This window comes from Prionailurus bengalensis, chromosome D1 (assembly GCF_016509475.1).
Source record: "Prionailurus bengalensis isolate Pbe53 chromosome D1, Fcat_Pben_1.1_paternal_pri, whole genome shotgun sequence".
NCBI lineage: Eukaryota > Metazoa > Chordata > Mammalia > Carnivora > Felidae > Prionailurus > Prionailurus bengalensis.
In genome coordinates this window covers 19,410,508-19,435,869 of record NC_057346.1, presented here as the reverse complement: position 1 = coordinate 19,435,869, position 25,362 = coordinate 19,410,508, and the positions used below count along the sequence as shown (strand labels likewise).

The 25,362-nt window shown below is 44.8% G+C and overlaps 1 long non-coding RNA gene across 2 annotated transcripts in view; it reads left to right on the top strand.

The window, feature by feature from the left end:
• The window catches only part of LOC122483085, a 67,294-nt gene that overhangs the window by 38,007 nt on the left and 3,925 nt on the right, over window positions 1–25,362 (top strand). The window contains exons 3-5 of one of the 2 annotated variants that reach the window (XR_006297297.1): window positions 1,226–1,284; window positions 24,071–24,157; window positions 24,600–24,687. This is a non-coding gene — a long non-coding RNA (uncharacterized LOC122483085). The remainder of the gene's footprint in view (window positions 1–1,225; window positions 1,285–24,070; window positions 24,158–24,599; window positions 24,688–25,362) is intronic. The other variant, XR_006297298.1, reaches the window with a different exon arrangement.

The window sequence follows — 25,362 nt, the reverse complement described above, 5'->3', positions numbered from 1 at the left end:
AACCCTTGAAAAAATGTTTTTTGTTTTTTTTTCCGAGGATGTGACAATGTGAACTCTCAAGTCCATCCATGTAGTTGGCCACCTAAAATAAGAAAAACGATGCCAGGGCATCAAAATGGGTTGTTGTTGTTGTTGTTGTTGTTGTTGTTGTTGTTTTCTGTCTATAACTTAGGTGGGGGATGGGCAGTACTCATCAGGAAGGGACAGGAGAACAGCCTGACTTTCCATCAGGAGTTTCATATGAGAATAACTATGCAAAACCCTATGAAGGACTTGGACTTTTCAAGGGGAGGGGGGAAAAAAAAAGGTTCCTCCGCGTCTACAAAGACCTGTTGAGAACAGGAGAAGCTGATGTTAATTGAAACACAGAGCTTAATGGCTAACGGGGTTGAGAAAGCTAGAACTCACTAAGAGGGACTGTGACTTTGTTTTTCTCCAAAGAATTAAAAAATCTGCTTAGCCTGCCTCTCTGATAACCTAGGGCTCTTCCACCGGGAGAGAGGCTTCTGTGCTCATCGTTCTTGCGACAGCACAGGGTCCCTCGGAAGTCCTCCCTCCACCCCGTCCCCATCTCGGGACTTGATTATGCAGCCTACACCTTCTGTACGTTGCCCCGCAAGTGAACCTTGCTGGCAGTTTCTCATGCTCAAGGGCCAGCTCGCTTGCTCCTTTTGGCTGATGGCAGAAGGCCTGAAATCCCTCGAGGGAGAGCAGAAGAGAAAGAGGAAGCGGGCGGAGACCCCACCCGGCTGCTTCCAGCATGCGTCTGCTTCATCTCAGGACTCTGTGACTCATCCCTGAGCCCTCCACCCCCGAACAGCTTCCACCAAATCGCAGCCCCCCCCCCCGCCCCCCGATTCGTCGTCGAACACTTCTTTTAGTGGTGCAGTCTCGTTCTGAAATTACAGGGACTGCTCATTTTGTTAGAGTTCTTTCAACACACTCAACCGTTGCTGCCCCTTGGCAAGCGTGGTATCACCCTGTATGCTCCGTGGCATTCCGTGAACACCTCATCCTGTATTAGTGTCCTTGTTTCTTGTTTCTTTTTTCTTTTCTTTTCTTTTCTTTTCTTTTCTTTTCTTTTCTTTTCTTTTCTTTTCTCTTTCTTCCTTTCTTTCTTTCTCTTTCTCTCTCTTTCTTTCTTTCTCTCTTTCTTTCTCTTTCTTTTTGTAAGTCATCCTTTTGTTTAGTTTTAGAACAAGTCCTCCTTTTTTTCCCCCAACAGACTTGCCTTGGAAAAGATTGAGAAGAGCCAGTAGACTTGGCTTCCTTACTTCTGCTCATGTGAGTATAATTTATATTTCTAACTATTGTGCAAGTGTCATTAGAGCCACGTGTTTCCCCAGGTTTCTGTGGAAGAACTGCCTGGTTCGATCTTTGCGACGCTGGCGCTCTTTTAGAATTAACCACGGAAAAACTTGATGACACTTCCGTGGTTCTTGTAAAATTCATCTTTGGGGTAATTTTACGCTGTGTGTTCCACCCCCCCCCCCCTTGAATGTTTGAAAGAGCTGGATTCCTGTCTCTTTGCGGAGCGTTCTAGCAGCTGTGTCTCATTTGCTTTGCAAGGGCATTGGAAGAAATTGCTATTTTGGAAGCTTCTTAACATATGGGATCATTGTAGAAAGCACTTTACAGTTTGCATAGTGCTTTCCCGGTATTTTACCCAGTTCATTTCTCAAAGAAGCCCAGGACGTGTTGTTTACGTTTTTCAGAGCGAGAAATAGATGTACTGAAGGAATAACAGCAGCTTGGCAGGGCAGTTTCTCTCCCTCTGGAATTAATCAACAGATTAAAATCTCTTCCTTCAGATCCCTCAATACCTGTGATCGGAAAGCCTCATACCTTTTGACCTAAACAGGTGGATGGACACGTCCGTTGCATCTGCGGAATGTGTGGCCTGGCTAGTCTTAGGTCTACCCTAGCCAAGAGCTGTCTGAGTGATTGGACATTGGCGACTGGGCTGCTTAGCTCTTTTGTTAAAAGTGATATAGTGGATGGCTAAAAGCACGGGTTCTGGGGGTCAGACTGCCTGGATTTAAATCCAGCTTCCAACTTGTATCAGCCGTGTGACATCGGATGAGTCACGTAACCTTTCTGAGACTCATTTTTCTTATCTGTCAAATGGGGACATTGGTTACTACGGCGTGGAATGATTGTGGGGCTGAATTGCCCGAATCTATGTAAGACGGTAAGCACAGTGCCTAGCGCACAGTAAGCCCTCAGGAAATGTTAGCTAGTGTCACGTTATGGTTCCAAAGTTGGCCGCCTGGTCGTTTTTTCTTAGGGTTCATTTCAGTTGATTTGTTTCACTAAATTACACATACAGCCCAGTCAGGACTGGAGATCGTGGGTGGTCTTTTTTTTTTAAATTTATTTTTATTTTTTATTTTTACATTTTAGAGAGAGAGAGAGAGCACGTGACTTGGCAGAGGGAGAGAGGGAGAATCTCAAGCAGGCTCCACACTCTTGCGCAGAGCCCGATGCAGGGCTTGATCTCACAACCCTGGGATCGTGACCCAAGCCAAAATCAGAAGTAGGACACTTGACCAACTGAGTCACCTAGGTGCCCTAGATGGTGGTCATAAGAGAAGGTTTAAGGGGCAGACAGAACTTACACTAGGATTTGCTCTGCTCTTAAGAGCTGTGATATTTAGAACGTCTGTCTCTTTGTCATTGGACTCTTTAAAACACAAATGGCAATGTTTTTCCTCCTGAATAATGTAAGAAATCCACAAAGGGTCTGGTACAGTAGTTCCCACAGTACTGCAGCCTAGGACTTTTGGAATGGGAGCACACAAGAAAAGGCAAAAGATGACCTTGGTTTTCTTACCATTCTAGGTGAGAGTGGGATGTAGAGAGTAGGATGTTTGCTGGGTAAACTGAGCAAAGCACTTTGCTGCTGTATGCCTCAGTGTCCCCCATTACAAATGGGAATTCTAACACCCACAGAATGACCAACTGGTACCCCATTTGCGGGGGCTTTCCCATGGCAAGTGCCATGTCCTGAGAACCTCTTCAGTCCTGGGAAACCTGGGACGGTTCACACCCTAATCATTTGCCGTATCCGGAACAATGGATATAAAGGTGCTTTGACATTTCATGAACTGAAGAGTATAATCAACTCAATTCTGAACAGCTGAGGTCCCAAAATCGTGCCTTGGAGAGAAAAACGTGGTAATCATACAGTATATCACCTCTCAAATAAGAATATCCCACTTTAATTCTTTGTGCATCATTTTATAAGCTACTTAGAAATATATAGTGTGACTGGAAAATTCCATTAACGGATACCATGCTGTATTTTTCAATGTTTATTTATTTATTTTGGGAGGAAGAGAAAGACAGCATGTGCACACATGGGCGGGGGAGGCGCGGAGGGAGTGGAAGAGAAAGAATCCCAAGCAGGCTCCTTGTGGCCGGCGTAGAGCCCAAGGCAGCACTCGATCTCATAAACGGTGAGATCATGACCTGAGCTGAAATGAAGAGTAGGGGCCATAACCAACTGAGCCACCCAGGTGCCCCAGATATACCATGCTTTACATCATTCTTGTATGTTTAAACACATGTAAGTGAAGGCACACACAAGCAGATTCACACGGAACAGTTTAGGGCAAGTACTTTCAGACCACGACAAAAATAATTTGCATTGGAAAGACCTCATTTGAAACAGACCCTGAGAAGTTCTGTTTTGCACCCGCGGCATATTTACGCAAACATTATCATTTGCAATAAATTGATTACTGATTTGTCTCGGAAAACTTCCAAGGAAGACACAATAACCTGGGGAAAATGACATAACTGACCATCTACTTGGCGTCTGCAAAAGAAGCACATACCAAAGGGTAATACTCCGTTGCTGGGAATTAACCTGAGGCACCATCCGTGTTCAACAGATGTGAAAAAACATTATCCAACGTGCATACAGGGGACTTAGCGCAGTTTCCCCCAAAATGACTCATTTCATTTTCTTTCATAATTTATAGATTGCACTTGAGTAGAACTTCAAACTGTAAAAGTACGCATTTGCTCGAAAAGGCGAAAGTTTTGATTGACTTTTATTTGCGTTTTAGCTACAGATGTCCACCCAGAATTCAAGCCAATGCAAGATCTAGAAATGCTAAAGTGAGGCTTCCTACAGGCAGGCAAAAACAAGATAAATAATACATAAATAGTATGTATTAGTAATAGGAGGAAACAAGTAAGTCCAGTCCACCTCAGTTGCTAGTATTAATACCGAGAGGCCGTATTTATTTTCAAAATTAGACTTTGCAAATATAACAGCTTGTTTTCTGCTTGACTTAAAGCGGCCCATGTGAACCTCTGAGAAAACGTTAGGATACTTGAAGCCCCTGAACATGACACGTGGCTTTTCTTTATCCTGGACCAACTGCGGGCCGCCTTGGGTACGTGGTGGACGCTCAGTAAAATCTTAATACCTCGTACTCAGTGTTCTACGTATTGGTAATAATTCAAAATAACGTAATGAAACCAGAGTGAAAAGGGCATGGTCCACTATTCCACATTCCACTTTCCCCCAAGGAATGGACCACTATACCTCTCAGACGGAAGCAAAGAACTCATTCAAAAGCAGAGCTGAAGGCTGGTGGAGTTATTGTTGTTTAGATTTCCCTGGACAGAGGAGTAATTATGTTGGCTTCAAAGGCCTTTTCTTCTACCTCCCATCATGGCATGCTAGTGCAGGAGGAAGGCTTCATTCTGCTCCTACATTTTACAAATGGAAACCCAGAAGAAGGAACAGTTTGCCCAAGGTCACAGATTCAAACCTTCCCAGATATTTCTTGACCCGAATTTAGTTTTTGCAGATCTCCCCCAGTAGAGCTGTAGGTGATTTTCTTGGCGTGTTTGTTCGTTTGTTTTTGTGTTTGTTTTTTTACTTGAGGATACTCCGCCTGCCCTGTGTCTCACCGTCCCATCCGTTGTTACGTAAGTCCTTCCATCCCAATCCCACTACTTCTTAAACAACCCTGCTTCCATATATCACGTTCCAATGGCATTTTCTTTGCCCTCAGACAACACACTTGAACCTCCGCTCTAAGGTTCCAGGCTAAAGGAATCTTCTAGATGACCCAAGTGCTATGTAAATACAAGGGCCCTTCCTTGCACTTCTTCCTAGGCCCTCACAGCCTTTGATATAGTGATGTATAATGTGGCTTCGGTAATGTGAGTCAAGGCTTTGTTTCACGGTCAATTTAGCCGATGAAGAGAGCGAGCTGAAACTCATGAGGACAGACAGAAGCTGAAGCGAACCGAGGTCATAGCTTGAACAGAACCTCCAAGAAGACAGATTGCCTGTGGCTCATAGAGCACCCTTCCCCTGACAGTGGTGACGCGGACTGGAAGTCGAAAAAGGACCGTCTCTTATGAGGGGCACACGAGGGCACGACGATTATTTAAAACTCGGCCCCACAGAGAGGAAATCTGGTTGATGTTTATTCAGGCCCCTTCCTTTTAAATCCTGATTACCCTTGGCTCAGCCAGGTGCTGAAACTTCTGCCTGAGCGACAGGTGATTCTTACGTAAGAATTGGAATCTCGGGCGTGATAAATTTGGTCTTGAGAAGTCTCAGCTCAGTTGCTGCAGATGGCAGTGTCATGATGGCAGAGTTAGAGAGAGGCGTCCTGCCGGGCTGTGGGCTGTCTGACATGGCTACTCCGTTCAGAACTGTCTGAGCCAATTCCTTGAGCCTCAAGGTCATGACCAAGGGGTACAGCCCAGCTGCAGGGTTGACATTCATTCTAGCAACATTCTGCTCCCTTAGATGCTGCTGCTGACTCATTCCAACTCACAGGTCCGGCAAGAGTCAAGTTGTCACCTGTGTTCTTTGTGAACATCTTTATCATTTGGGGTCTCCGTTTATCGGAACGAGCCTCCGTTGGGGGCATATTTTGTGCTTGTAAAGAATTGCTTGTACTATAGAATTTGCGCAGCCCAGGAGATATTTCTACCCATTCCATCCCTCTCGGGTCCTGCAACTGTCAGGGCACAGGTTTTTAGCCTTAGTTTTGAGGAGTCTGGAAATCCGCCCAAAGCACGCACACACACAAAAACTGTGAACATATATGCCTCTTTCTAGGGAGAGCATGCACAGCTCTCATAAAATTGTTATGTAAGTCTGCGATCCATCAACTTGCAAGAGGCACCATTGTAGATGATGAAGGAAATATTCTTTTTTTTTTTTTTTTTAATTTTTTTTTCAACATTTTTACTTATTTTTGGGACAGAGAGAGACAGAGCATGAACGGGGGAGGGGCAGAGAGAGAGGGAGACAGACACAGAATCGGAAACAGGCTCCAGGCTCCGAGCCATCAGCCCAGAGCCCAACGCGGGGCTCGAACTCACGGACCGCGAGATCGTGACCTGGCTGAAGTCGGACGCTTAACCGACTGCGCCACCCAGGCACCCCGATGAAGGAAATATTCTTAAGTATCATTTGTTCTCTTTCAACTAGATTTCCCACTTTGAATTGTAGATTGAACATGATCAGAGGTTAGCAACATAGGGTAAGCGTTGGAGTAAGACCCTTGATTCTGGCCTAGACCCTTGCTCTACACTTCCTGACTGTGTGACGTTAGACATGTCACTTCTCTGGGCTCCACATCTTGATTTAGACAAGGGGTAAAATATCACCTACCTCATTATTGCTGTTGTGGAATTAAATTGGAATGAATATGTAGATCTTGTGATGTGTGTGTGTGTGTGTGTGTGTGTGTGTGTGTGTGTATCTTGTGATGTACCTGGCATTACTGTTCAATAAACAATGGCTAGCATTGACAGAAGTCAAATGGAACTCGTGTCTCTGGAGCATGTGGGAAACAGTTATTTTACCAGGCCTTCTCTTGTCCCTTCCTATTCTCTATTCTTTTTCTTCAAAGGCCACCGCAAACATCACTTGCCTTGGAAACCATGGAAAAGGATGGCTTTACGCGAGGACATTTATCATCCTGGAATTGTGTGCTGCTTTTCTACTTGGGATTTGAGGCTGACAGTATCCGATCGCAGTCTCTCGTTTTAGAATCAATATTTCTGTAGCAAGTGTAAAATCATCCTAAATGGATTTTTTTCGAGATTGTCCAAAAAAAAAAATTCTGAAGAGAGAACACGCTAAGAGTGAAAAAGCTATGTTTATGAAAATATCATGAAGGCTAAATGTGATGCACTAGGAAAACACACTGGCAGATTTCACTGTATACCCATGAGATCTATAGCCCAACTATACTGATAAATAGTATTCAAGGGAATGTGACAATTCCTTCTATAAGTGCATTTCTGCTGGTCTAGCTCATTGCCTAATCCACAGAAGGTGGTTAATAACTATTTGTTGGGTGGCTGGATGTACGTTATGTTTTCATTGTAACATAAATACCATATCATTTATATCATATTTATATTATGCCAATAAGGAAGATGGAATAGTCATTCACGTGATGCTTTTATGAGCATAACATTTCTGAAGCTCAGCTGACTGATAAACCACTGAAAGAAAGTTCCTTCTACATCTGTTTTCTGTGACAAGTGGGAATTTTAGAGACTGCGAGTGTAAGGCTTTTGAGTGAGCCTTTGTAAGGGTGCCTGAATTGCCATTTAGTTTGTTAGCGTTTGAGTTTTGCAATTACACCCATTCAGATAGAACAATACGTTAGGAGCCCACGAGAATCTTGTGGCCGTGCTCCCTCCCCTCTTTCTCTCAACCTTACCTTTCATACAAGACGTAAAAAGCCCAGATCACAATGGCATCGACTTCCCTGACTTAGGGCTGAGACCACGTAAGGGCCTACGTGGTCTGCGCAAAGTCTCTAGAGCTTTCCTTCCCGTGGGAAGACTCACCTGGGAAGAAGTTAGGGGAAAGAGAGCTGGGTGGCCAGGATGGCTGTCTGCAGCAGCCGGCTTCTTCATGAGGGTAACTGAACCTGGAGCATCGGGATCCAGAAGCAAGTGGTCATGAGGGAGCAGCGTAGAAATGGGGAGGTCGCAGGAGCAAAAGAGATGAAACAAAGAAAGTATCCCCCAGAGGGACAGTCTTCCTTCTTTCCTTTACGGCAACTCAAAGCCCTGTACTTACCTTTAATTCCTCAGTACTGTATCTCAGGTGTGTTTCCCACATCACCACGTATGAGGCTCTTGAATCGTCCCTGTTTTATTAGAACATATAAGCATGGGTTCTCACCTGCTATTTCTAGCAGAGAATGAGAAAAAGTAATCAGCATCCATTGGGCATCTACAGGTGCCAAGTAATTTTACTGTCTCTCCCACTCAACCTGTTATAGGTGCGAAAAATTGAGTATGCACCAGTAACTTATCCAGAGTGGCCATCTAGGTGATGAGGCTAGGTTTGAAACCCTCGGCTGTCAGCCCCTGCATTTCTACATGAACTTCCTCAGGATAGATAGAACATCCTGAGAAACTAAACAAAAAGACACGCTTGGTGGTAAGACTATTCTGTTTGAAGACATTTTCTTCCTTCCTTCCTTTCCTTCTCAATACAGACCAACACAGAGAGACAACCATTCGTCCACCCCCGTATGTAAGCTCAGATTCTCTTCCATTTTTCTTAACAACAGCAGAGGTTCCATTTCTCACATGCGGAGATTGGGCTCTGTGACCGCACTTCTGATCGTGGGCAGACCATCATGGTGACAGGAGGAATGCATCTATACGTGCCACATCAAAGCATTGTGTATGACCACATACCGGAACACCTTGGTCTTCCTCTTACCCATCTTGATGTTCGAAGTAATTGCACTTACACTTGAATTTATTCTGAGTCGATATGGTAACTCGTTTTCTGGATCTGTTTTTCACGTAGCGTTACTTGGTGCTTAAGTGTCTGTGCTTCTATCTTGATCATTTCTCAAATGCCTTTCTCGCTCATCCTCTATTACCGCCACTCTTCCCAACTGAGGTTGAATCCGTGGTACAAAGTAGTATTATTGAATGCCAAGTGCAAGTCAATAGATACCTCCGTGAAAACCAAGAGAAACAAAAGCTTACCACTTCCCAGTACTTGTTAAAACGTACTGAAACGGCTCGTGCGCAGGTGCCAAGGTCAAGGAGGTCAGCCCACACTTGAGCTCAGGCATTTGAGTTTGTCAAATGAGTCAGTCAGATGGGAATGTTGGGGTTTCTTGGCTGGATGTGTGTCGCTATTGCTGTGCATAAGAGATGTCTCTTTGCTGCACCAGCCTTTGCTATCACGCGAAACCATCAGTTTAAAGAATGACGGATGTCCTGAGTGCACTTGTCTTTACAAGAAGTTCCTTGCTTGCAGGGGCAAGTAAATTTTGTGGAATGTTTAAAAAAAATTTTTTTTTTCATGCTTATTTCTTTTGAAAGAGAGAGAGCATGCGTGTGCACCAGCAGGGGAGGGGCAAAGAGAGGGAGAGAGACAGAATCCCCAGCAGGACAGCACAGCTCTGTGAGATCAAGATCTGAGCCAAAGTCAAGAGTCAGATGCTCAACCAACTGAGCCACCCAGGCACCCCCTGTTGAATATTCTTTAGTCTTCTCTTTCCTTTCCTTGTCTCTCCGTGACTACCCGCTGCTTCCTTCATGACTCCTCTGGACGCCTGCAAGAGGTAGGATACTCTCTCCTTGCCGATTGGCAATATCAGCACACACGCAGTTATTTCTGCACCATGCGTTTTCCCTACTAGAGTGGACATTCCGTGCACACCCGCTTTCCGTCTTATACATCATTCGTCTGCAGGTGGCTACAATGGCTGGCATAAACTAGGCACTCAGTAAATATTTGTTGAACGAATGCAAGACAGAATGAACAGGAAATCACATTCGCTTATTTTGCCACATGTTTGGCTTGCCTGAAACACGTGGATTTTTTTCTTTTGAGTATCTTTCATGCATACGGCCTCCCTGCCTTCCTCAGTCAATATGTGTTGGGCATGTTTGATGTGTCAGGCACTGGAGCATTTGCCAGCACGAGCGACACATGATCCCTACTCCCTTAGAAGGTCCAGAGTGGGTTGTACTGATCATGCTCCTTCTGAGTCAGGCAGCCATTCTTGGTGAGTCACCAGCCACTGTGGGTGGAGCCTCGAAGTGGCTGTTTGCGAGGGAATGCGGAGGAGGAAGTCATTACCCTGATCTTGAGACTCTCACAGCCCATGGGGTAGTGAATGAATAAATACTTGACATATATAATAGATGCCTAGCCTCTAAGTTGTAAGGTACATTAGAAATGGCTAAGCTGTCTTACAGCGATGGAACAATGACTCTCCCCCAATATGAAATCTCCCTGATGCTTTTCAGCTAGTATGTAATTTATATTACACATATTTCTTTTGTACGCCTGTGTGCTCAACACTAGGCCAGGGCTGGGCACATGGCTGTGAAGAAGGAAGGTGGGAAACTTGCTTCTAGAAGGCACAGGCCAACGAGAGTGAATATGAGTGAGCAGAAGGGAGGGTGAGAGAGAGGAAGGGAAGGGAGGGGACAGTAAGAAAGGTAGAGACCTTCTTCTTCCGTCCCCTGCCTCTGGGTCCAAAGGATTCCAAAGATAGATGGCTTTAAATTCAGGAACCTCAACTTTTCCCTTAGACATTTTTTTTTTCAAGAAAGAGCTTGATATTGTTGAAGTGACAGGATGTGAGTTCTGTAGAAATTCGAGAAATGTCTAAATAACTCCGGTAATCTAGCTTATTGGAGGCAGCCTATTTTCAGGTAACTTGCTTAATTCTGAATGAAGATTTTCTTTTTCTTTTTCTTTTTCTTCAATATATGAAATTTATTGTCAAATTGGTTTCCTTACAACCCCCAGTGCTCCTCCCAACAGGTGCCCTCCTCAATACCCCTCACCCACCCTCCCCTCCCTCCCACCCCCCGTCAACCCTCAGTTTGTTCTCAGTTTTTAAGAGTCTCTTATGCTTTGGCTCTCTCCCCCTCTAAGCTCTTTTTTTTTTCCTTCCCCTCCCCCATGGGTGTCTGTTAAGTTTCTCAGGATTTTCAACGAATTGTCAGAGTCAGCCCCTCCATCTCTACTCTGTATACGCTATCAACATTTAAAAGAAATTGTAAAAAATCTGTCCCCACTTTTACAATGGCCAGAAGCATTAGATCTCGGGTTCGGTTAGTGCATATTTGCTTGGTACTTACTATGTGTCAGGCATTGTTCCAGGACCTCGAATTCATCACCTTCAAACCACTGACCTGGTGCTGCCATTGATAATGGTTGGTTTTCCTTTCATAAAATATATTTCAAAGCGCCGCTGAATGGGCCTCTAGACTCCATTTTTTTTTTTTTTTTTTGCCCAGCCGTCCCCCCCCACGCCCCGCCAAAAAAAAAGTCCATCATGCATGTGTGTGATTTTGTTTGAATTACTAAAAGGAGTATGGAGCAGAGCTGGAATGACATCAAAACTAAAATTAAAACAATTTGAGAATTTCCAGAAACATGACCCTGTTGAATAGTCCTAAGCCACCACTTTCCCAGGCTCCTGTGGGGAAGACAAGCCAGGCCTAAAGGACAAAGATCTGCCATGAAATCGCAGAAAGCAAGGTATTTTCATTTAAATATCGACCTAATGCTTAACGCCTAGCATGTAAGGCTGGGCACCTTCACACCCGTTATTTCATTTCCTTCTCCCAAAAACCATGTGAAACACATCCCATTATTTTCATTCTACAGATTGGGAAATGGGAGCTCTGAGCGACTGAGGAAGTCCCCCCAAACCATACACAGTCCCCCGAAACCTGATTGAGACAGATAAATACAGATTCGTTGACTTAAATACAGATTTATTGACTTCAAAGACCTTGCCTTAGGTAGAAATCTCTCTCACAATATTCTTATTAAGGCTTAGAACCATTTCTTGGTGACTTTAAGAAAGTCTTCTCCCTCTGAAGACTAAAGGAGGGGTTAATTTGGTTTTGGATTTTGTCCTAAAAACCTTTGGGGTTTATCAGAGGATGCTATCACTTGCATTTTTTGGCTTGCTTCACATTGAATGTGCTAGAGAGTCCCTCTTCGATTCAACCATCTGTGCTCTTGGCTTTTAAATTCCATGAAAATGACTGGACACATTCTTCTTATTCTATCCATACCCAAGGCCAGAGGGAGACATTCTATTGGCTTTCTCCAGTAATCTTTCCTCTTGTTTTCAGTATCTGTTCCAAGGTCTTCAAACCATCTTCCCTTTCGCGTGTGTATGTGTGTTTCCTATATTGTTTCTCATTGTTATTACATTATGTTAATATAATTATAACACAAATGTATTAAAACATAAAAGCTGTGTATTTTAATCAGTAAGGACCAGTGCTCCGGGAACACCTTCACTATCGATTTTAGTAATTAAAGGATATAAAGAGCAAGGGCAAATAACAAACAGCTTCTGAATTTGAAAAATATCCAATAAATAGCCCAGGGACCCTTAAACAGCTCAAGCCAGCTTTGAAATGTCCATCTTATATGGTTTATGCATAGGCCTACATAAAGGCAGGGAATTGAATTAGTCATGGGCATAGAATTTTGCACCTTTAAGGAGCATTTGAGATCCAGCCCTAACATTGTGGAGAAGGAAGTAAATTCTGCAGAGGTTAGCGATTTGCCCAATGCCAAACAGGAAGGCAGAACAGGACCTAAAGCAGTGATTCTCAAACTTTTACCTTTAGATTAAAAAAAGAAGCAGATTTGTTACTAGGCAGAATCACAGTCCCAGGTCATCTGCATCAGATCAGGGGCAGGGCCCAGGAATCTGCATGATTAGGAAGCCTCCAGGGTGATTTGGCAGCCGGTGGTCCTGAGGCCACACTTTAAGAAACACTAATCTGGAATCTCGGCCTCCGGACAATTTCTTCCCCAAGGACTCTGTTGCCTCCCTACCTTCAAAAACATTCCAAACAGCAACAAGACTCTTTGTGATTCACATTAATGCTCTTATTTCAACAACTAATTCCTGGTTGCCTCATTCGTTGAGTAGTAATTCTTTGACTCAGGAAGCTGCCATCAGGTACCATACAGCTGTGTCAGCAGCTCAAAATACACGGATTAGAACACAGCCCTGCCTCCAAGGAGCCGAGACTTCGCAAGAGGAGTAACAACTATGTCTTGAACATTTGCTTTATGTGTGCTTCATATAGCGTATCGCATGCATTCATCTCCTTTCTCACCTGTAGGCAAGGCTGTACAGAATCACAATATGGTTTGGGAGTTTTTCATATGTATAGAGTCATACCCCTTCTCCGCCCTTGTTCTTCCCACTTAATATGCCTTAGAAGTATTTTCCTCGTTCTTTCTTTGGATACGTCTAGGCTTTCTAATGGCTACGGAGCATTTCTCAGTATGGATGGACGATCGTGCCTTTAATCATTCCCATATTGATGAATATCCGATTGTTTATATTTTCTCTTACCGCAAATGATCCCGTGGTGGATTCCAGAGTAAACATTGTTACCCTCATTTTTCCTCGTCCAAGGTCTCACAGCAGCAGAATTGGGATTCAAGGGGAGGCCTGTCTCAAAGCCTACAAAGTTTACTTTCTTTTCACCGTTATGCCTTTTAATAGTTTCGGTGGAAGGGCTTCAGTGCCGGATGAGGTGGGTACTGGAGGATCACCAAAAACCTAGCTGCTGAGGGAACCTCAGGCAGCGTCACCTGGAGAAGTGACAGTGGAGCAGAATCTAGGAGGCTTCTGGACAGAGAGGAAGAAAGCCACTCTAGGAAGCGGTGTTGGCTTATTACAAACCAATCAATCACCTCCTAGAGGAAACCTGTAATAACAGACTGGTGGGGAGGTTCATAGAAAAAAGACATGATATGTGCACATCAGGATCTTACAGTATGATTTGTGTGTGTGTGAGTGTGTGTGCCTGTGAGCACACACACACGTGTGAAAAAACACTGGAGTAATAAGCTACTGAGAAGAATATAAATAAATGCCTACCCCAGTTGGCAGCTTTGGCAAACGCTTGGAAATGAGGAGGCTGTGGGCCTGAGTACATGGCACGGCAAAGAAACTTACCCCTTAATAGCTTAGTTCCTCCTCCCGAAATGAACAAAGTACCGTCTCGTCCCTGCCTACTTGACGGGGATGTTACAAGGCTTGGTTAATTTCCGTAAATGTTTTGAGCTCCTCTGAGGTGTGTGTTCTGTAAATAGGCGGTATTAATAGCAGCCGTCAGAGCTGAAACAAAAGTGAATCGAGCTACAGTCACTTGCTGAGAAGGAAACACAAATGCCCATAAAGCATGAAGCCCACGCTGGGTCCATCATCACACTGACCCTTCTTTAAAAAGGCAGCCTGGATCTCACAGAGGAAGGACATCATGGCAGCTCAGGCCCCGATCTCAAGTGGGAAAATGCAGGAGACTGGCTGGATTTTCCACCATTTAATTTCCCAGCTGATTACTATGATTAAGAGCCCATCTGGCACAACACATTTGTGAGGTATGTGTGTGCGGGGAAGTGGGACTTTAGTGAAGGCCGAGATCGAACAGAAAAAAAAGAAAAGAAAAGAAAACGCGCAGTGGAGCCAGTCCCATTTTGGAGCCCTCTGCTAAGATGTTTAAATAGGAATTTCATTGTATTAGTATTAGTGAGGCCGTGAGGCCATATGCCGTAAGAAAGGCAGTTAGGGAGCGAGTGTTTCTCTTTCTCGAGGCTTTTATGTTAGCTTAGCGCGGATTTGGTGGTGCCTTTGTCTGCCATGGGTCTGGAGGCTGCGAACATGCTAAGAAGAAAATCCAGCTCTGGGTTTCGGTGGCAGCACACCCAATATCTGTACCCATAAGGTCATGGCGATTACGTACGCGGTGGCTGGAGAGACGCACACTGACACTCGCACACAGGGGTGGCGGTGATAATTTAGGACAGGGGGTACCCTTACTCCTATACCTCCAAAGAAGGCTCTGAGCAGGGGGTGGAGGGAACCATATGTTAAGCCCTCGCATCTTCATGGCCCCTTCAGCGTAACTGCGCTTCCAAATCAATTCAGAGGCAAGTCGGTCTCATAAGCACTAATAGGACTCACAGATGTGCAGAAAAACCAAGGTTATGATGCTCAGCTGAACTCCCGGATGGTACTTCCTGTAATTTTCTGTTACCCCGGGGGGATCCTGTGTAAACCCATTCCAGACAGGGTTGGTTTTTTTTGTTTTGTTTTGTTTTTTAATTGTATCTTATTTCTGAGCTCCAACCAGGGCTTCCCTTTGGCGGTCAAGGCTCCAAGTCTCCTTGAAAATTCCTACCTCAAAGGTAGAGGCTCCTGACTCCTGTGGTCACCACTTCTGCCCGGGTCTGCAGGTCCACAAGGAAAACTCATCAGTGACTTGATCTTAATCCCTCACTGCATGGGCACAGGTCACGAAAGAACATCTGGTGGCCCCTGACCTCTCATGTCCGTTTGCCAAATGTATTAAAGCAGGGGTTACTGGAGGACCCATCTGTAGGCTTCCATGGTGGTGGAGGGCTAGATGGTGGTCTGACTTCAGGAGAACCCGTAAGCCCTATCTATTTTGCTCAAAGAAGGATAGATGACCCCCCCCCCCCCTCCTCCTTGAATGGTTGGAAGATCTCCATCTTTACAGTAAGCCATTATGCTGAGTTTCTTTGGGCTGGGGCTAGGAGAATGTCTGTCTTCTCATCTCAGAAATGTGACAGTAAGTGTGGAGAAGTGTGGCTTCTCCACAGGTTGGAATCAATACCTAATTGCCCTTTGGGAGATTCCCACCCTATCTCTCAAGAACGTGCATTTCCCAGCCCATAATGCGGCGTTGTGCAGAGAAAGCTAGATCAATAAGAGTGACAAAGTTTCTGATGGGGTCCCCTTAGGCTTCCGTTTCTGAAAAGGGACTTTTACTTTAATTACTTAGACCAGAGACTAATGCTTTACCTTCTTGTAGGGCAGAAGTCCATTAGCGACCCCATGAATTACAGTGAGATCTTGCTTACAATGATAAGGCTTCTTCAGGGCTCAGGTATTTCTGGTGAACTCTGTCTGTTGCTGAGTATCCCGAATAAAGGGCAAGTCTACTGATTTTAGGTCCTGTTCAGCCATAGCTGTCTAACCTCCTAATAGGAGGGAGGCAGGCAAAGTCAATGACGTGGGATGGCAAGTGTCCACATCTCATCATGGCAGCTTCTCCTTGTCCATGATTTCCCTCATCTGGGTCCAGGAACCTCCCAAGCTTCCCAGGAGAAACGGTAATGCCAATCTAGACCAGTTGTATCCTCTGGGGAGAAGTCTGTGTTGTAAAATGGAATGCCTCACGTGGATTCTAAGGAGAATCAGATTAGAATGAATGGACTTGGCATCCTGGGCTGCAAAGAAATTGCTGTTTTTCGTGATTTCTCTTGTCTTCAACAGAGACTTAGCGTCAGATTTGCATCTCTCGGTGACTGGGGGAAGAGGACGAGAGTCGGTTTTAATTTTTTTTTTTTTACCTTGCTCCAGTAATTTAAAGTGTCCTCTAAAGGTTGTGTGAATAAAATGTGTAAGATAAAAATCAACCCGAACTCCTTTATTAGCTAGAATGTCCACAAATAATATAATAAGAACAGTAATACTTTCCAGAAATCCCCAAATTTCTCACACACAGGCTGCTGAACACCACCTCCCCATTGTCATGAGGAAGACCGGGAAATGTTGACCCAAGAGGAGTTTGGGGTCAGTCAGGAACGGCAGCTACTACTTGGTATATGTTCCATCAACCTCCTTTCCTCTTGGCAGTGGTAACTTACCAAATGCTCCGAAAACTCTTTCCTACTGAGATCAGACAGGATTTCAGAAGCCTTTTAAGTTTGTACTCCAGACAGCCCCTAACAGTCCGTCAGAGTTGGCATAAAGGGCTCAATTTTTTCAAAATAAACATACGAAAAAGGTGGCATCTTGCGTTCTTCATGGCATCGCTAAAACATTGCAGGATGGGATTTTGGACTCAGTCTGTGGCTTTTGCCAACCTTTTCTGTTTCCAGATCATTTAGATGGGATTCACGATTCAGCTTTCTACCCATCCCACTCAGATGTGTCCATCACCCCCCAAAAAAAATCACACCCAAAAAATGGGAAGCAGGATCCTGCATTTATGAGCCATCCATGAGGTGATGTCTGGTCCATATTAAATGTCAGAAATAAATAATTGATGTGAGATGAAAATACAGAGATGTGATTATATTATGGATATTAATCCTACCCAAGAATAGCATCTTAACCACTGTGAATGCTCCCTGAGGGACATTAATACTTTTTCAATTATACTTTGGTAACACTTGCCTTGGGAGTATGTGGAAAATGTGTAAACATTTTACACAGGACACTTGGAATTTGCGGTCTTCTTCAAATCGTGAACTTATCCTCTCCTCAGTCCTGTCCCATGTGTGAAAACAAATAAGAATTAAGTGAGCAGGAGCAATTACCCCCAGGTAATGGACAGATGGACTCCAGTCCGGGTCTTGATAGACTAACAGCATTTTGCCGAATCAGGAGCCTGTGGCCTGTCACTCATGATCAGGGTTACAGGAATGCATAGTCAGATTGCCTTGACTAGAACACAGTGCTGGAGACCTTACTCAATCTTAATTGACTTCTGATGCCAATCTCCATTATGAGCATTTGGTGACTTACTCTTTGGGTTTACCCAAGATGGCAGTCACTAGAGTACTTGTGGCTGGGGTTTCCTACCTCTCAGGGTTATGGGGGGCACACAATGGCTGACAAGTCAGGCAGAATGAGAAAAGGGGCACCATGAAATTCCTTCGGCCCCATCTAGGACCCTCTCGCCGGTGTGGGGAGGGGAGGAGAATCTTCATTCCGATGCTGCCGTCACAAAAACACACGAGCTTTGGAAAAACACTGAATTTTCCTCTATGTCAGCTCTCTGCCGTAACGTGGAGTAATAGTACCAACTGGGCTTAGGAGACCATTACTGAACGATGCGTAAAGCATTTTGCAATCTGAAGCATTAGCTCATAAAAGATGGAGAGGCAAAACGTTCTGTTCCTTACCCTGTGTGTGGGGCATCAGCCTGAATTTCAGGGTGGAGTAAGGGAAGGTCACTTTACAAAATGTGAAAAAGATGTGGTTTTTGAGCTCAAGGCTAGACATGAGAGATTTGGATGGCACTACCTCTGTGTGTGTGTGTGTGTGTGTGTGTGTGTGTATTACACACACACGTACCTATACTCATGTGAAAAATCGAAGTTGTATTTCTCTTACTTTGAGATGTGTCTGGGCAGCATTTGAGTTGGCCAGCCACTGTTAATAGGGCTACGTTTCTTCCTGCATCTCAGAGAACGGAGGACTCATTAGAGGTTTTCCAATATGATGTGAAAATCGTGTTTTTTATCTGAGAGTTCTCTGATTGAATTCATTATGTACCCGATGCAGGCTCTCTTCCAGGCCAGCCCATCCGTGTTGATCATTTGTTTATTGCTATCTTTCTTTTTCCACAAAGGATTGGCAGGGTTGGTGGGAGGGCAGGTGGTGCTGTAAATGAAAGATATCTAATATGTTTTCTGTTCTTTTGGGACTTTGAGAAAGCAGCAAGCAACCTTATAAAGGCAGGCGTGGTTTTGGCCATCTAGATGGAGAAGGGTCTCCTCCAACTGCAGGGCTAGCGGTTGCATTGATCCTGTAAATTAGTTCTTCTTCTCTTCGGTGCTGTAGGATCATGGAGTGGCCCAGCAAACATGTCTTCGTATCAGGATCGGGGTAAGGTAACCTTCCCATTCCCAGCAGGCAGGACAAATAGGCCAGCAGGCGACCGGGCAGGATTTCCTGGGCTTCCCGAACAAATGAAAAAAATGCAGGTGTCACTCTCCTGCCCCCGGGGCCAACCAGGTCACAGGGTAATTGCCCAGTGGCCTGCTGGGATAGGCCCACTAGGGTCTTCTCGCTCAAGGTTCATTTTTCATTTTGATTGAGTCATGATGGCTTAGTGCCACAAACATCAGAGGATATGCCTGGTAGGGAAAAGGTCATAAAGAACTCCAGTGATTCCCGCCCCCCCTTCCCTAAAACCCGGGGTTCATTTTCATGGAGTCGTTTGGAAGGGGTGGGCCAGCAGAGCCCGTTGCTGGGTTATGTCTTTTCTCCTCGAATGGCAGCAGCGAAATCTCCATCTTGCTAGTTGAAGAGTCGCCTGGCTGCCTTATTTCAACTGAGGCAGCACAGCCTGCTTTAGCTTTGAAGTGTGAAAACCAAATAAAGGTTGGCAAGGAGAAGAGCTGGAAGCCGCATAGCCTTCTCGGAGCCTGAAGAGACACGCCCAGCCCTGTGCACTGAATGCAGATGCTTTTCCCCAACCCCTTACTCACCCCTTGTCCCGTGTCCACCGCCCCCCCCCCCGGGGGAATTGTGGGCTCAAACAGCAGCAGGCTTGGTTGGTTGCCTCTTACTGGAGCTTTTCTGTTGTGGCTGGTGGACAGACGTTGTGAACTTCTCTAATTTGGGAAGGGACCAAACAGATGCTCGTCCTCCAACTATCTTGGTGTATGTCTTCCTAATCTGCCCGTGACAGCGAGGCACGCGTGCACACGCACACGCACACGCACACACACACACACACAGACCTGACTTTGCTTTGCCCCAGCACCCTGAGTAATGCTTTAGGCTATTTATTGTCTACCCCCTCCATGTCCTAGGGAAGATTTTAGAAATTCTAATACAGGAGGCTGAGAAAGGAAAATATTGGCTTCCACAGTACAAACATCTCTGTCCTGAAAGGAAATGTTAATTTTCCCCTAAATCAAATGTTGACATATATCAGCTGCTGCTAAAGATGTGTCACTATGAGAGAAGGGTCTCCGCTCGGGAGCCCGGATATTGGGCTGGGGTCTCGCCTCTGAAACGCTAACTGGTTTAGAATCTAAACAGGTTTGGCTTGGAAGTTTTGCGAATAGTTTCAGTTTGTTTTCGAAAGCCCATCTCTCTGGGACACCCCTCCTGAGCAGGGGAGCAGGGAACAGGGTTCCACTTTGTGGAACACACCGTTTCTGCCTAAGCCTGGGCCCCTGCCCTGGTCTCGGCAGTGGTTCAGGCGCTGCTTACCTCTGCCAGGAATACAGGATTTTTTTTTTCAACGTTTATTTATTTTTGGGACAGAGAGAGACAGAGCATGAACGGGGGAGGGGCAAAGAGGGAGACACAGAATCGGAAACAGGCTCCAGGCTCTGAGCCATCAGCCCAGAGCCTGACGCGGGGCTCGAACTCACGGACCACGAGATCGTGACCTGGCTGAAGTCCGCCGCTTAACCGACTGCGCCACCCAGGCGCCCCAGGAATACAGGATTTTAACGGGAGGTGGGGGCGGGGAAGGCTAAGGGCACCGAGCAAGGATGTGGTGCTGAGGCAAAGAGAAATTTCCAGCAGTAGGTGTCTTACCTGCTGCTTTTCTCCACTGCCCCCCAAACACACAGCCTCCGTATTCTCCTCTGTTCAACACCCATGTTTTGAAAATTGCAAATTGAGTTCCCCCACCCTCTCCCTCTGACTAGGCGCGCGTGCGCACACGTGCACACGCACGTGCGCGCGCGCACCCTTTTAACTCGTGAAGTTTGAAAGACGATGATATATACAACCAGCGTGCTTTGCCAGTCTGCACGGTGAAGGCCAAGATTAATGCAGAAGGTTGGTGCAATGTTGCCGCAGAGCAGCGTGATCAGAATACAAGATGGAGCAGAGGGGGGAAGGCCAAGAAATATGTCTGCGCTTGGAGTTTACACGAGTCTCCTTAGCAACTTGTCTGAATTTATTTTTCCCTTAACGTGTGTGGGTTTCTTCCAAACCCGGAGTGAAACGGGAGTTGTAGCTCCTAACAGTCCTCGATTTCTAAGAGGGTGAAATCGTTTCAGTGGGTGGCAAGCCCTTCTCTCCCCTTGCCGGTTCCTCTCCCCCCCCCCCCCCCCCCGGGGCCGCTCCCTTCCCCCCCTCCCCACCCCTCCCTCCAGGAGGTGGCTCTGCTCCTTTGCATTGTGACTTTGTGGACTGTTGGGAGCGTTCCAGAAATTCTCATCTCCACGGGGGAAGGAGAGAGCCTGTTTCTGATGGCCACAGCTGTGCAGGTTTCTGCCACAGCCTCGCTGCTTCCTGTGCGTGTAGCTTATGTGTCACTGCGCCTGTTTCTACGCCCGTGTGTTGTAAAATAGGGAGAAGCTGTCCAGCTCCTTTCCTCTCGACTGTTTCTTGTCATTTTTTTGGTCTTGCTCTCCTCCCTTTGCATCTCTCACCCCTCTCCCCCAACACGCGCGCGCGCGCGCGCGCACACACACACACACACACACACACAGCGTCCTGTAATTCTAATTAGAATATAATATAATTAGAATATAAAGCTATTTGGCAAAAAAAAAAAAAAAAAAAGCCCTGACTTTTAGGAATCTGGTACGTTGGATTTTACGGGATTGGGTTTATTTCAGGGGAGACCACCAGAAATAATTATAGTGGTTTTACCTAAAATTGCTTTCCCTTGAAATAACTCTGGGGTAGTACAGTCACTGCCTCATCGGCGCCGATATCGAATATAAATCTTAATATTTCTCCTTCTTTGCCCCCTCCCCTTTTAGAGTTAGGGGAAAAAAGAAAAATGAAACCTGGCCAAAAGACGTTAAGGTTTGATTTTGGCTCTTTTACAAACAGATGTTGCCTGTCATTCTATTGTTAAGCAGGTACCAGATTGGAGCAAGCAGCAGTGTGTGTGTGTGTGTGTGTGTGTGTGTGTGTGTGTGTGTGTGAAAAAGAGAAAGGAAAAAAGGAAGTCCGGGGGAGAGGAGAGAGTGTGCTGGGTGGACAGGGGGCTGAAAGGCAAAAAGATTGATTTCAGGACGAATTGACAGCAAGAAGTAGGTGATACAGATTAATACTTTTCTCCCCCCAAACTCCAAGGTGGGTAGCAATGGTATAAAATCGTGCTCTATTTGGCTGTTTGCTGTTTCGAAGAAAGAGGGAAAGGTGGAAATCAGTCGATGTGGAGAGCCTTAGCTGGGAAAACCTGGCCTCTCATAGGCTGAAATGGAGGTGATTGGTTGGGTGTTCAGATGTTCCCTCTGAGTAAATGCAAACCCTCCAGTAAGGCAAAGGTCTTTCTGTGTGAGCTGAACTTAGTTTCTTGCGTTTGGTGTTTGTAGGCATCCTGGTAGAGGCTCCGGGGCTCCCTTGTACTTTTCCCAGAACAAGCATCCCATTGTTAGAGTCCGGGTTTTAAGGACATCCTGACTCTTTACATATTGCACATCTCTTTTCTCGCAGTATCCAAGTGAGTTTCTTCTCGGTTCCTTACCAAGCCTCTCTGCACCCTCACTTAATTCGCAGCTTCCTAATCGAATTGTGGGCTGCTTTCTCAAGAGCAAAACATAGCTTTAAAAGAAAAGTGTTAACATCGGCTGGCATATAGGAAACCTTGTGCAGCATGTAGTTCATTTATCTGAAAGAAATGACAGACATCTGATTTTTAAAAATATGTATCTCCTGTCTCCATATCAGAATCCGGGTCTTCTGTATATATATTTTTTCAAATTGTGGTTTAAGAAACCTTCCTGGCTTTATTAACAATCTAGCTAGAAAGGAAGTTGTAGGCTGGCATCATTGTTTGCATTTTGAAAAAGGAGGAAAAATTGTCATCCTAAGCAAACTTCTTGCTTTCAAAAGTGAAAGTAGTCTCCTTAGCCAGCTGCACACGAAATAACTTGTTACTGGCAGCCTCTTTCTCTTTTGTTTCGTCGGGTGTGTCAGAAGCCAATTTGCCTCCACTTTCTCACCCTTAAATGGTTGATCTCTGTTCCGCTTCTATCCAGGGCGAACCTCGAGTGGGTTCAAGATGGTTTGAGGAGCGGGCTGCTTTTTTGTCATTTAAAAACAACCTGAGGGCATCGTTTGTTTCTGTCCAGTCTTTCTTATTCTGTCCCACCATTTTCATGTCTTTGTTCTTTGGTGGACCTAGCCATACTTCAGTTTTCATTTTCCATAAAATTCTAATTTTTTTTTTAATGCGGGGGGGGGGGTGTGTGTGATAGGAAGATTATCAATATCAATTTCTAGTTTTCCCTGCTCCCGAAAGGAACACGAAAACGAATGCGTTGCCTTGCCAGTCCCCTCCCAACTGCTCCCTTCTGGTCAGTTTTTCCTGGGCAGAGTAGAATTAATTCTACCTAAGCTAGCTGGCTTTGGTGCCGGTGCCTTTGCACCGCATACTAGAGAGCCGCTCCCACGCCGGGTCTGGCGTCCTGGTGGCAGTATCGCAGGTGGATGGAGCATGGTGTGACGCGTGGCACCAGTGAATCACTCTTGGGGCAGCAGTTGCTGGATGTGCCTTTTTTGTTGTTGTTGAGGTGATTGGATCCTTCCTACAGAAAACGAGGGCTGCAGAGGGTGAGAGAAAAGACATCAGGAAAACAGAAAACCCATAGGGAGACCAAAGACTAGCTGTCGCCCCTGCCTCATGACGATTGCCAAAGGGTAGATTTGAGTCTTTTTTTTGTTCTTTTTTGTCTTTTCATTTCTCCCATCCTCTCTCTCTCTCTCTCTTTCCTCTCTTTCTCTGTTTCGTTCTCTTCTCTTTCTTTCTTGTTCTGTTTCTCTTTTTCTTTCGCTCTCTGCCTCTCTTTCTTTCTTTCTTTCTTTCTTTCTCTTTCTTTCTTTCTTTCTTTCTTTCTTTCTTTCTTTCTTTCTTTCTTTCTTTCTTTCTTTCTTTCTTTCTTTCTTTCTTTCCTTTTTAAAAAGTTCAGTTGAATTTTTCTGTCCCCTCAGGACAAAGGAGGTCTGCAGAGAGTCTGTACAAGACATACATCTTTAAAAAAAAAAAAAAAAAAAAAAGGAGGGTGGAGGGCAGGGAGTCTTTCTGTTGGTGTCGTTCTGCTGACATCACCATGGATTTGGTGTTCAAGTCCACAGGCAGGCAAAACTCAAATACATTTTCCCTTTTGCAAGCAGCTGCACAGTGAGTTTGCCTTCCGTTAGTAAAGGAACAATGAAGGAAAAGCAAACCCAGCGTCTAAAACATGGCCAGTGAAAGAACGTGGGAAAGGAAGCCAAGAATCCTGCTGTGGTGGAAGAGGGGATAGACTCATGAATTCTCCACAATAAGATATTTTACTTCTTTTTAACAGCCCCATCAGCAGAGAGAAATAATGACTCCCGAAACAGTTCACAATCAAAAGTTAAAACGATGTTTCAGTGATGCTACATCATGCCAGGTAATGATCGCCCAACTTGATTGTACCTTGACCATTCTTAATTATTGATAGCCTGTCTCTTAATCATGTGTAGCAAATGAGCGGTTTGGTATAAAACATGGGAATTTGTGAGTATTTTAAGACCTCACATTCCTGTTTAATCTTTTTTTTCTGGTAGAATCGTTCTCAGGGTTTGTCGATAGCCAGGGAAATTCCAGGAAAAATGTGAAAGTGACTTATATGCAGAACCTTTGTGTCCGGTATAGTTCTGGAAATGAAGTAAAAATTAGGCTGCCCAGTGTTTTTCTCGGATTATTTTTATGTCAAGGTTTGGGTGCCCTTTTACTCTTATTCTGGTGTTCATTCTGATTTAGCTTTTAAACAACATTTGGGTGGCAACAAGAAACGAACCAAAAAAACAAACAAAGAGCCTTGATCCAGTTAAAATAATTTTATTTTCCAGACGCAGGGCTAACGGTTGGAAGATACTGGCCTAATAAGGTGGCAGCGAACTTAAAAAAATAGGATTTCTAAGGAGTTACTTTTTTCAGGTAATAGCGTTTTCCTAGAACTTTCCCAAACCTTCCATTTCCTCAAGTACTGCCCATTTTTAGGGCATGCCCGAATGATTTAATTATGAAGCATAATTGCATTTTAAACTCGATTTTTAAAACTAGCAACCGTTTTTATAATATTCATGGCGAGTGAGTAGAGCGGACATGGCATTCAACTGTACGGAATTCAGCGGAAAAAATGTAAAGTTATTACTTAACAGTGCTTACTTTCTTTTGACAATGATTTAGGCAGCACTCACTTGAAACCATCAGGCACTGTCCTTAAACTCCATGGCTATCTTGGGTAATTGAATATAAAAATGTAAATATTAGAAGATTGTCTCTAAAAAGCCTACCGTGCGCTCTGAATTCCTGGAAGATAGTGCTTCTGTAAATTGCATCATAACAATATTGACATTTTAACTTCAGTCCTAGATTGGTAATACTGTATGGCGTATAATGGAACTCTCCCTGTACATGTCTAGTGGCTAAGATTTGAGCTCAGCTCTCATGATATAGGTAGTTTCCTTATAGTGTTATTGCAGGACTTTGTGCCACTTAAAAAGGTTTAATAACATAAATGATATATTGCTTGATAAATTACCTTACCCTGATTTGCCATGGTTCATAAGCATCAGCCTACATTTTCCAACTGAATTACGAGTATTAATA